The sequence below is a fragment of the Bombina bombina genome, chromosome 1 (genome assembly GCF_027579735.1).
Source record: "Bombina bombina isolate aBomBom1 chromosome 1, aBomBom1.pri, whole genome shotgun sequence".
NCBI classification, from domain to species: Eukaryota; Metazoa; Chordata; class Amphibia; order Anura; family Bombinatoridae; genus Bombina; species Bombina bombina.
In genome coordinates, this window is record NC_069499.1 from 1,588,394,061 (window position 1) to 1,588,403,848 (window position 9,788).

The 9,788-nt window shown below is 35.5% G+C and overlaps 1 pseudogene; it reads left to right on the forward strand.

Moving 5' to 3' along the window:
* The first annotated feature begins 9,298 nt into the window (after nt 1-9,298).
* On the forward strand, nt 9,299-9,417 carry LOC128646242 (uncharacterized; annotated as a pseudogene).
* The last annotated feature ends 371 nt before the right edge of the window (nt 9,418-9,788 follow it).

Consider the following 9,788-nt stretch of genomic DNA (forward strand, 5'->3'; position numbering starts at 1 on the left):
GGCTGCTAAATGACATGATGAAACACTTCATCCCTCTCTACTGGCTGCTAAATGACATGGTGAAACACTTCATCCCTCTCTACTGGCTGCTAAATGACATGGTGAAACACTTCATCCCTCTCTACTGGCTGCTAAATGACATGGTGAAACACTTCATCCCTCTCTACTGGCTGCTAAATGACATGGTGAAACACTTCATCCCTCTCTATTGTCATGGCTGCTAAATGACACGGTGAAACACTTCATCCCTCTCTATTGTCATGGCTGCTAAATGACATGGTGAAACACTTCCTCCCTCTCTACTGTCATGGCTGCTAAATAACATGATGAAACACTTCCTCCCTCTCTACTGTCATGGCTGCTGAGTGAGATGGTAAAACACTTCCTCCTTCTCTACTGGCTGCTAAATGACATGGTGAAACACTTCCTCCTTCTCTACTGTCATGGCTGCTGAGTGAGATGGTAAAACACTTCCCCCTTCTCTACTGTTATGGGTGCTAAATGAAATGGTGATACACTTCCTCCCTCTCTACTGTCATTGCTGCTGAATGACATGGTGAAACACTTCCTCCCTCTCTACTGTCATGGCTGCTAAATGACATGGTGAAACACTTCCTCCCTCTCTACTGTCATGCTGCTAAATGACATGGTGAAACACTTCCTCCTTCTCTACTGTCATGGCTGCTAAATGACATGGTGAAACACTTCCTCTCTCTCTACTGTCATGGCTGCTAAATGACTTGGTGAAACACTTCCTCTCTCTCTACTGTCATGGCTGCTAAATGACATGGTGAAACAATTCCTCCTTCTCTACTGTCATGGCTGCTGAGTGAGATGGTGAAACACTTTCTCCCTCTCTACTGTCATGGCTGCTAAATGACATGGTGAAACACTTCCTCCTTCTGTACTGTCATGGCTGCTAAATAACATGGTGAAACACTTCCTCCCTCTCTACTGTCATGGCTGCTAAATGACATGGTGAAACACTTCCTCCTTCTCTACTGTCATGGCTGCTAAATGACATGGTGAAATACTTCCTCTCTCTCTACTGTCATGGCTGCTAAATGACATGGTGAAAGACTTCCTCCTTCTGTACTGTCATGGCTGCTAAATGACATGGTGAAACACTTCCTCCTTCTCTACTGTCATGGCTGCTAAATGACATGGTGAAACACTTCCTCCCTCTCTACTGTTATGGCTGCTAAATGACATGGTGAAACACTTCCCCCCTCTACTGTCATGGCTTATAAATGAAATGGTGAAACAACTCCTTCTTCTCTAATGTCATGGCTGCTAAATGAAATGGTGAAACACTTCCTCCCTCTCTACTGTCATGGCTGCTGAATGAGATGGTGAAACACTTCCTCCTTCTCTACTGTCATGGCTGCTAAATGACATAGTGAAACACTTCCTCCCTCTTTACTTTAATGGATGCTAAATGACGTAGTGAAACACTTTTGTATAGGTTGAACTCGATGGACTTTGGTCTTTTTTCAATCTCATCTATTATGTTACTATGTTACTATGTTACTTCCTACGTCTCTACTGTCATGGCTGCTTTATCACATTGTGGAATGATTCCTGCATCTATACTGTCATGGCAGCTTTGTGTGATGGTTTCAGACTTAATGTTCTTAATACTTGAAAGGATAATGGCATAGCAAGAACTCAAGCCTGGGTACAGGTGTCACTAGAACACAGGAATGATCACTGGTACTGCAAGAACCCAAGGCTAGGTACAGGTGTCACTAGAACACAGGAATGATCACTGGTACTGCAAGAACCCAAGGCTAGGTTCAGGTGTCACTAGAACAGAGGAATGATCACTGGTACTGCAAGAATCCAAGGCTGGGTACAGGTGTCACTAGAACACAGGACCGGTCACTGGTACCATTGGAACTTAAGGCTGCATACAGGTGTCACTGGAACAAATGACTGAAAACTGGTACTGCAGGAACCAAAGGGTGAGTACAGTTGTCACTGGAACACAGCACTGGATATTGGTATTGCAGGAACCTAAGGCTGGGTAGAGGTGTCACTGGAAAACAGGATGGGTAACTGGTACTGCAGGAACCTAAGGCTAGGTACACGTGTCATTAGAACACAGGACTGGTCACTGGTACTGCAGGAACCCAATGCTGGGTGCCACTGGAACTTAGAACTGATCACAGGTACTGGAGGAACCCAATGCTGGGTACACCTGTCACTGGAACACAGGACTGGATACTGAAACCACAGGACCATAGAGTAGAGAGCAGGAAAATGGTATCATAGGAGCACAGTGCAGATACAGGTGCCAAAGTACAGGGCACTGATGTCACAGAAATGCATTGGGCTAGATTATGAGTGGAGTGGTATCATTAGCACAAGGAGCATAAACGTGATCACAATATTGTGGTGTTTTTTCTGATCAAATCCATATTACGATCGGCGCACTGTTTCAATTACCCTAAATTTGATTTAGCAAACTCATAGTAATTTACACTCCCAGTATTTTCTATGGGAGGCATTGAACAGCAATGTCTGCTCGTATTACAAGTTGAAAGTAAATGCAATTGCTCGAACGCAATAGAATTTAACGCTCAAACATTTTACACGACCTAAACATTTTATTATAGAAGTAAATTAGAAAGTTGCTTAAAATTGCATGTTCTATATGAATCATGAAAGAAACATATTGGGTTTCACGTCCTTTTAATTAGTTCATTGGATAGTCGTATGCTTATCCAAGGCATTAATTAGTACGTAGTTACAACAAAAGGAGTAATGGCACTACTCAGGCTTTTCCCCTTTCAATGATAAATATATGGGAGTATTCGGTAATTAAACCCCAATAATGGAGAGGAAATAGTGCTAGTGCATAAGTAAGTGATATGAACACAAAGAGGGATGGCACAAAGAGACAGCGTGCTGACCCTCAAAAAGAATGCACATATAGCACTCTCGGCCCTGACTAATGGGCAGAAAAAATCCAAACTGTTTTTTAAAATATAACTTTTATTAACATATAAATTAAAAAAGAGTGACATGCAGACATTAAAAACATCTCAGACACTGGTTCCAGTTATGTATCAATTAATGAAATAGGGGTAGTAGTAACAATAGGTCTGGTCTCTGGTAGCATTAGTGAGTAATACCCCTCACTATCAATTATAGAGTAGCTCAACAAGTGCTGTTAGTGTTCACTATTGAGTCCTTGAGTAACTCAGTGTGTAAGGTATCACTTGTAGAAACTTTGATGGCTTGAACCCAATAATGAGAGATTTAGACTCTCTATTAATATTCCAATTAACAGATCCAGTCTTTTATTAAGTGATATGTTCACTCATTTATTTTATAGTAGTCACAGACTGATCAAAAATCATTCAGAACCAATCGGTGCCTGGGAACCTAGTTTGGAAATTCAATAATTAGATTCATAATGTTACTGACACACTGTAGGTCAAATACCATCAGTGTACAAATAATGAATTTCTCTAGGTTCCACAATAGCACACTTTTAGTGTAGCGATGTATATTATATATTAAGATGTTTCCAGATCATAGAGATGTTATCAGAGGTGTTTAATCAGAGTCAGCAATCGGTATTAAATATCATTATTGTATTGCTTGTTGACTCCGTGTATAATCCCGGTATTGATCAAAAACCGGTTCATTTCAGTTATATTCACTTTCAAATAACTAAAGTTTTTTAATATAAAATTGGAATAGTTAGTCGTAATGTTGATACAGTCCCTTTAAGTGTACAATACATCATGTAATATCACAGCTCAAGCTATTTAACTCAAAGAATTAATGATATAAATAAGTTGTTATGAAACACCAATTAACTCTCTGTTATGTCCGCATGGTTATGCAGCTGATGCTTCAACCTCAGTTGATATCGGAAGAGTTTATAGTGATAGTGATACCGTCCCTTTAAGTGTACATTAAATAATGTAATCTCACAGCTCGTGTTAATTGACTGAAAAAGTATAATCTGTTACTATGAAACACCCATTGACTGTCTGTTATGTCCGTATATTTATGCGGCTAGTGTTTCATCCTCATTAAGGATGTAACTGTTTGTAGTCATTCTACACACTATGTATCAGTTAGCTGGAGATACAATCTAGCAAGTATATTCTGTGTATTTGCTACAGTATAGCTATTAAAGTAAACAAACTCTTACTCATCTATATATGTAGTAAGGTACCCCTATCCACTCGTTACATTAACATATGAGGGTCAGAGCGAAGTGGTTCACTTATTAACGTAATAATATGTGTATTGAGCCAAATATACTTCAGACCTCAGTCGCCTCCTGTGAAGAGGAGTGACTATATCATAGTCAGGTACTACTATATTCGATGTGTATAGATGAACTAGTGAGTAGGGAGGATAGCTCAATGATAACTCTAAGTTCTAATTAAGTCTGGCACAACCCAGACTACACAACATTATTGACTGAAGCGGCTAAAAGTGAGCAACAAGTGGGAGCCAGTGTCTGGCAATTAAAAATTTAACTAAAGCGTCTCCACGCTCACAGCTCTCCCCTCTGATTCGTTTCACCCCTCTGGGCTTTCTTAAAGGCCTTTGAGAACTTTAGTTATTAGAAATTGAATATAACTGACAATAACCGGTTTTTGATCAATACCGGGATTATTGATTGATCAAAAAGCAATAGAATAATGGTATTTAATATGATAACATCTATATGATAACATCTATATGATCTGGAAACATCTTAATATATAATATACATCGCTACACTATTAGCGTGCGATTGTGGAACCTAGAGATATTCATTATTTGTACACTGATGGTATTTGACCTACAGTGTGTCAATAACGTTACAAATCTAATTATTGAATTTCCAAGCTAGGTTCCCAGGCACCGATTGGTTCTGAATGATTTTTGATCAGTCTGTGACTACTATAAAATAAATGAGTCAACATATCACTTAAAAAAAGACTGGATCTGTTAATTGGAATACTAATAGAGAGTCTAAATCTCTCATGACTGGGTTCAAGCCATCAAAGTTTCTACAAGTGATTGTCAGTATATAGCCGGGTTATAGTACAATTTATTTAATAATTATTCTTTAAACTAACCCCCAATTAAAATGCATATACGAAAAATTTAAAATCAATATTTATTCCTAAATTCTTTACAATAAGTTAAAGCTATAAACACATTGAATTATAGTTATAGAAACCAGATTATGAATCAAATGATACCACTATCACAAAGACAAGGGCGCCTCCTCGTGTGATATAGTTTGGACAAATGTAAAAAAAGGGTGAATACAGATTTTATACTCACAAGTAAAGCAGCACTCTGTTGTGCTTATAGAGGCAGACTGGGAGTTCACAGTGTCCCAGTTCACTGACCAAGGCAGTGCAACAAATCACTCCAGGGTAGATTTCAATCAAGCTCAGGCTCTCAGCAAAGAGTTAAAATACCATAGTTTAATGGTGCACTAAAATACAATATAAAATGTCACAAATGTGACTGTAACAATGGATAAACAAGCAACTAGTTCTCAGATCTCTGTCTGTTTCCTCAGGCTTCTATCCAAAAACTGAGAGCTCTGGCTTATAAATGCTAAATGACCACTCTAAGAGTGAAACATAACCACACCTATTCAGGTGTGGAAGTGAACCTGCCTCATCAGGTGTGTGAGTGCACACCTGTTTCAATCAGACCATAGTTAGAATACAATGATTAAAACCATTTCCAAATAATTCACATTATACTAAAAAACAAACAAGTACTGTACAAATTGGTTACTACAGGATGTAAAAAACAACAACAACCATAGCCAAACATTATCTTATGGTGGATATCATGTCAGCATCATATGTTATAGGATATTATTATGGTATTCTAAAATAGTAGCATTAAAAAATTGTTCCCCAGCCTTTTTTTTTAAATATATATATATATATATATATATATATATATATATATATATATATACACACACACATACTTAAAGCACCTATTGATGTTAACAGCCTTTGGTCAAATATGTATAAGCAAGATTTTCTATAGGAGAGAGCCCTTTAAATTATGCAGGCCTTATTGAAAATATATATATATATACACACACATATTTTAAGTCTAATGCACTTGGTGTTCCCAGGAAGTCTCCCATCCAGGTACTGACCAGGCCTGGCCCTGCTTAGCTTCCAAGATCAAACGGGATCAGGTACATTCAGTGAAGTGTGGTAATATCTTAATCTAAGCAATATGAAATGTATGTATTAAGCAAAAGATAAGTGTACTTAGTGAATATCTATTAACCTACTCTAATGTGTAAAAATGGGGTTGTAATACATTATGTTCAATATACAAAAATAAGATGGTATAGAAATACAGTAGTAACAATATTGTTTAATGTGTTGGAGATAATGTTGAGGTGTATATTGTGAGTGCAGACTTAACTAAAATGATGCAATAAAAATAAAAATGTTCAGTGAACAGTGTATATGTTTTCTAATGTGCAGCATATATATTCATAAATCCATAATAGTATGGGTGTATTACATGTATTAAACCGGTATATCCTATGTTGGTATAACAAACCCATATCTTGAAGTGGTATATATAGATATACATACACATACATGAACACACATATACGCATATACACACACACACACACACACATACACATACATATATATATATATACACACATATACATACACATACATCATATATATATATATATATATATACATACATATACATATATATATATATATACATACATACATACACACATACACATATATATATACATATATACACACACATACACATACTTACACATATATACATATATACATAAATACACATACACATACATATATATATACACATACACACATACATACACACGTACATATACACATATATACACACCCACACATACACATCGCATGTGCCCTAAATGATTGTGTTATATACCAATCATGACTATAATGTGACCAACCTTATGTGATGTATGATACATACATGTGTGCTGTTATATATAAAACTGAAGAAGAATAAATGTATGACTATAAAGTCAATATGTGTAGTATATAATATAAATTTGTACTGTGATATACAAAGGGGAGAAAAATAAATGTATGACTATAAAGTCAATATGTGTAATATATAATATAAATGTGTACTGTGATATAGAAAGAGGAGAAAAATAGCTATAAAGTCAATATATACACCTCCGATAATACCTGTGTAATATTAAATAGCTATAGTGTTGCATGGAAAAAAAAAATGATGACCTGATAATCCACAGCAAGATGTACAAAAATATTATATTCAAAAAGCAGACATATCTATGTTCTCATTCAATCCTGTGGGAAAGAGAGTACCACATTTATAGATCCAGTAGGTTTCCCTTTGACATAACTTTTTGAACCTATTAGTTCCTTGCTTGTATTGTATTCTCTCTAGAGGGGTTATGCAAAATTGACATTTAGTACCACAATGATGTTGAACATGATGTCTTGATACACTATGTTTGAGTGAACCTTTCTCTATGTTTCTAAAGTGTTCTCCCCATCTGCTTCGGACTTTCCTTATGGTTCTACCTAGGTATTGCATCCCACATTTACAGGTTAATAGGTATATGACATAATTAGAGCTACAATCTAATCTATCCTTAAGTTCATATGTACATCCTGTGATAGAAGAAGTGACACTAGTTGCCCCATGCGTGACATATTTACACATGTTGCATCTTTTAATTCTACATTTAAAAGCTCCTTTTTGTTGGTGTCTATTGTTGGACAGATCTCCTATTCCTGATGCTCTTTTGGACATTACGATTTTGCTGGGGGCTATTTTCTGTTTAATGGTTGGGGCTCTCCGAAATGTAATGTTAGGGGAATCATCCAAAATCCCTTTTAAAATCGGATCTTTTTTAAGAAGGTACCAGTGTTTCTTAATTATTTTTGTAATGGCTTTATAGTTGGAGTTATAGTTAGTAATAAATGTAGTCTGCTTTTTGTTATTATTACATCTATTTAACCCATTATAAGGTAGCGGATTAAGAATTTCATTTCTATTTAGTTCTCTTGCCCTTCGGTAACCTTCTTCTAAGAGCATTGGAGGGTACCCTTTTTCAAGAAATCTATTTTTTAAGATAAGGGATTGCTCATCATATGTCTCTAATAATGTGCAATTACGTCTAATCCGTCTAAACTGACTAAATGGAATATTTTCCTTCCAACTCTTTAGATGGTTACTTTGATAGTCTAAAAAGTTATTGCTATCTACTAATTTAAAGAAGGTTTTGGATTGAACCCTATTATTTATATCCCAAGTGAGCACTATATCAAGATATTCAATTTCTTCCAAATGTATTTTGTGAGTGAAGGTTAGACCAAAATCATTAGTATCAAGTTTAAAAGCAAATTCTCTAGCTGAATCCAATGACCCATTCCAAATGATGATTTGATCATCTATGTATCTACCATAGAAGACCAGGTTCTCATCCCAGCTTCCACCGTTGATATAAATATCTTCAAAACAACCCATTACCAAATTAGCGAAGCTGGGAGCGAACCTGGTCCCCATGGCAGTACCCTTGGTCTGTATATAATAATTATCTTGATATTTAAAATAGTTATGTTTTAATATAAATCCAATTAGCTTCAATATATATTCTTTCTGAATATCTGGCATATAAAAATCGTCATGTAGATATTCAGAAACACATTTTAACCCTATTTCATGTGATATATTGGAATATAGTGCGTTTACATCGCATGTCATCCATAGGTATTTACTTTTTCTTGTAATATTAGAAAGTTTATGAAGTAAGTCTGTGGTGTCCTTAATGTATGAGGGAAGTTGTCTAACATATTTTTGCAGAAAAAAATCCACATATGCTGATAGATGATCTGTGATACTATTTATACCTGCTATTATAGGTCTACCTGGTGGTGTTTGTAGATTTTTGTGGATTTTGGGTAGGTGGTAAAAATATGGAATACTGGGATTTTTTGGTGTTAAATATTGTTTTTCTTTCAAGGTCAAGATACCTTCTTCAAATCCAAATTGAATAATAGAATTTAATTTCTTAGTGAACAGAAGTGTAGGGTCTTGATCTAGAGGCCTGTAGTACTCAAAATCCTTTATTATTCTATCTGCTTCCTTCAAGTAATCTATACCATCTTATTTTTGTATATTGAACATAATGTATTACAACCCCGTTTTTACACATTAGAGTAGGATAATAGATATTCACTAAGAACACTTATCTTTTGCTTAATACATACATTTCATATCGTTTAGATTAAGATATTACCACACTTCACTGAATGTACCTGATCCCGTTTGATCTTGGAAGCTAAGCAGGGCCAGGCCTGGTCAGTACCTGGATGGGAGACTGCCTGGGAACACCAGGTGCATTAGACTTAAAATGTATATGTGTGTATATATATATATTTTCAATAAGGCCTGCATAATTTAAAGGGCTCTCTCCTATAGAAAATCTTGCTTATACATATTTGACCAAAGGCTGTTAACATCAATAGGTGCTTTAAGTATGTGTGTGTATATATATATATATATATATATATATATATATATATATATATATATATATATATATATATATATATATATATATATATATATATATATGTATATATATTAAAAAAAAAAAAAAAAGGGTGGGGAACAATTTTTAATGCTACTATTTTAGAATACCATAATAATATCCTATAACATATGATGCTGACATGATATCCACCATAAGATAATGTTTGGCTATGGTTGTTGTTGTT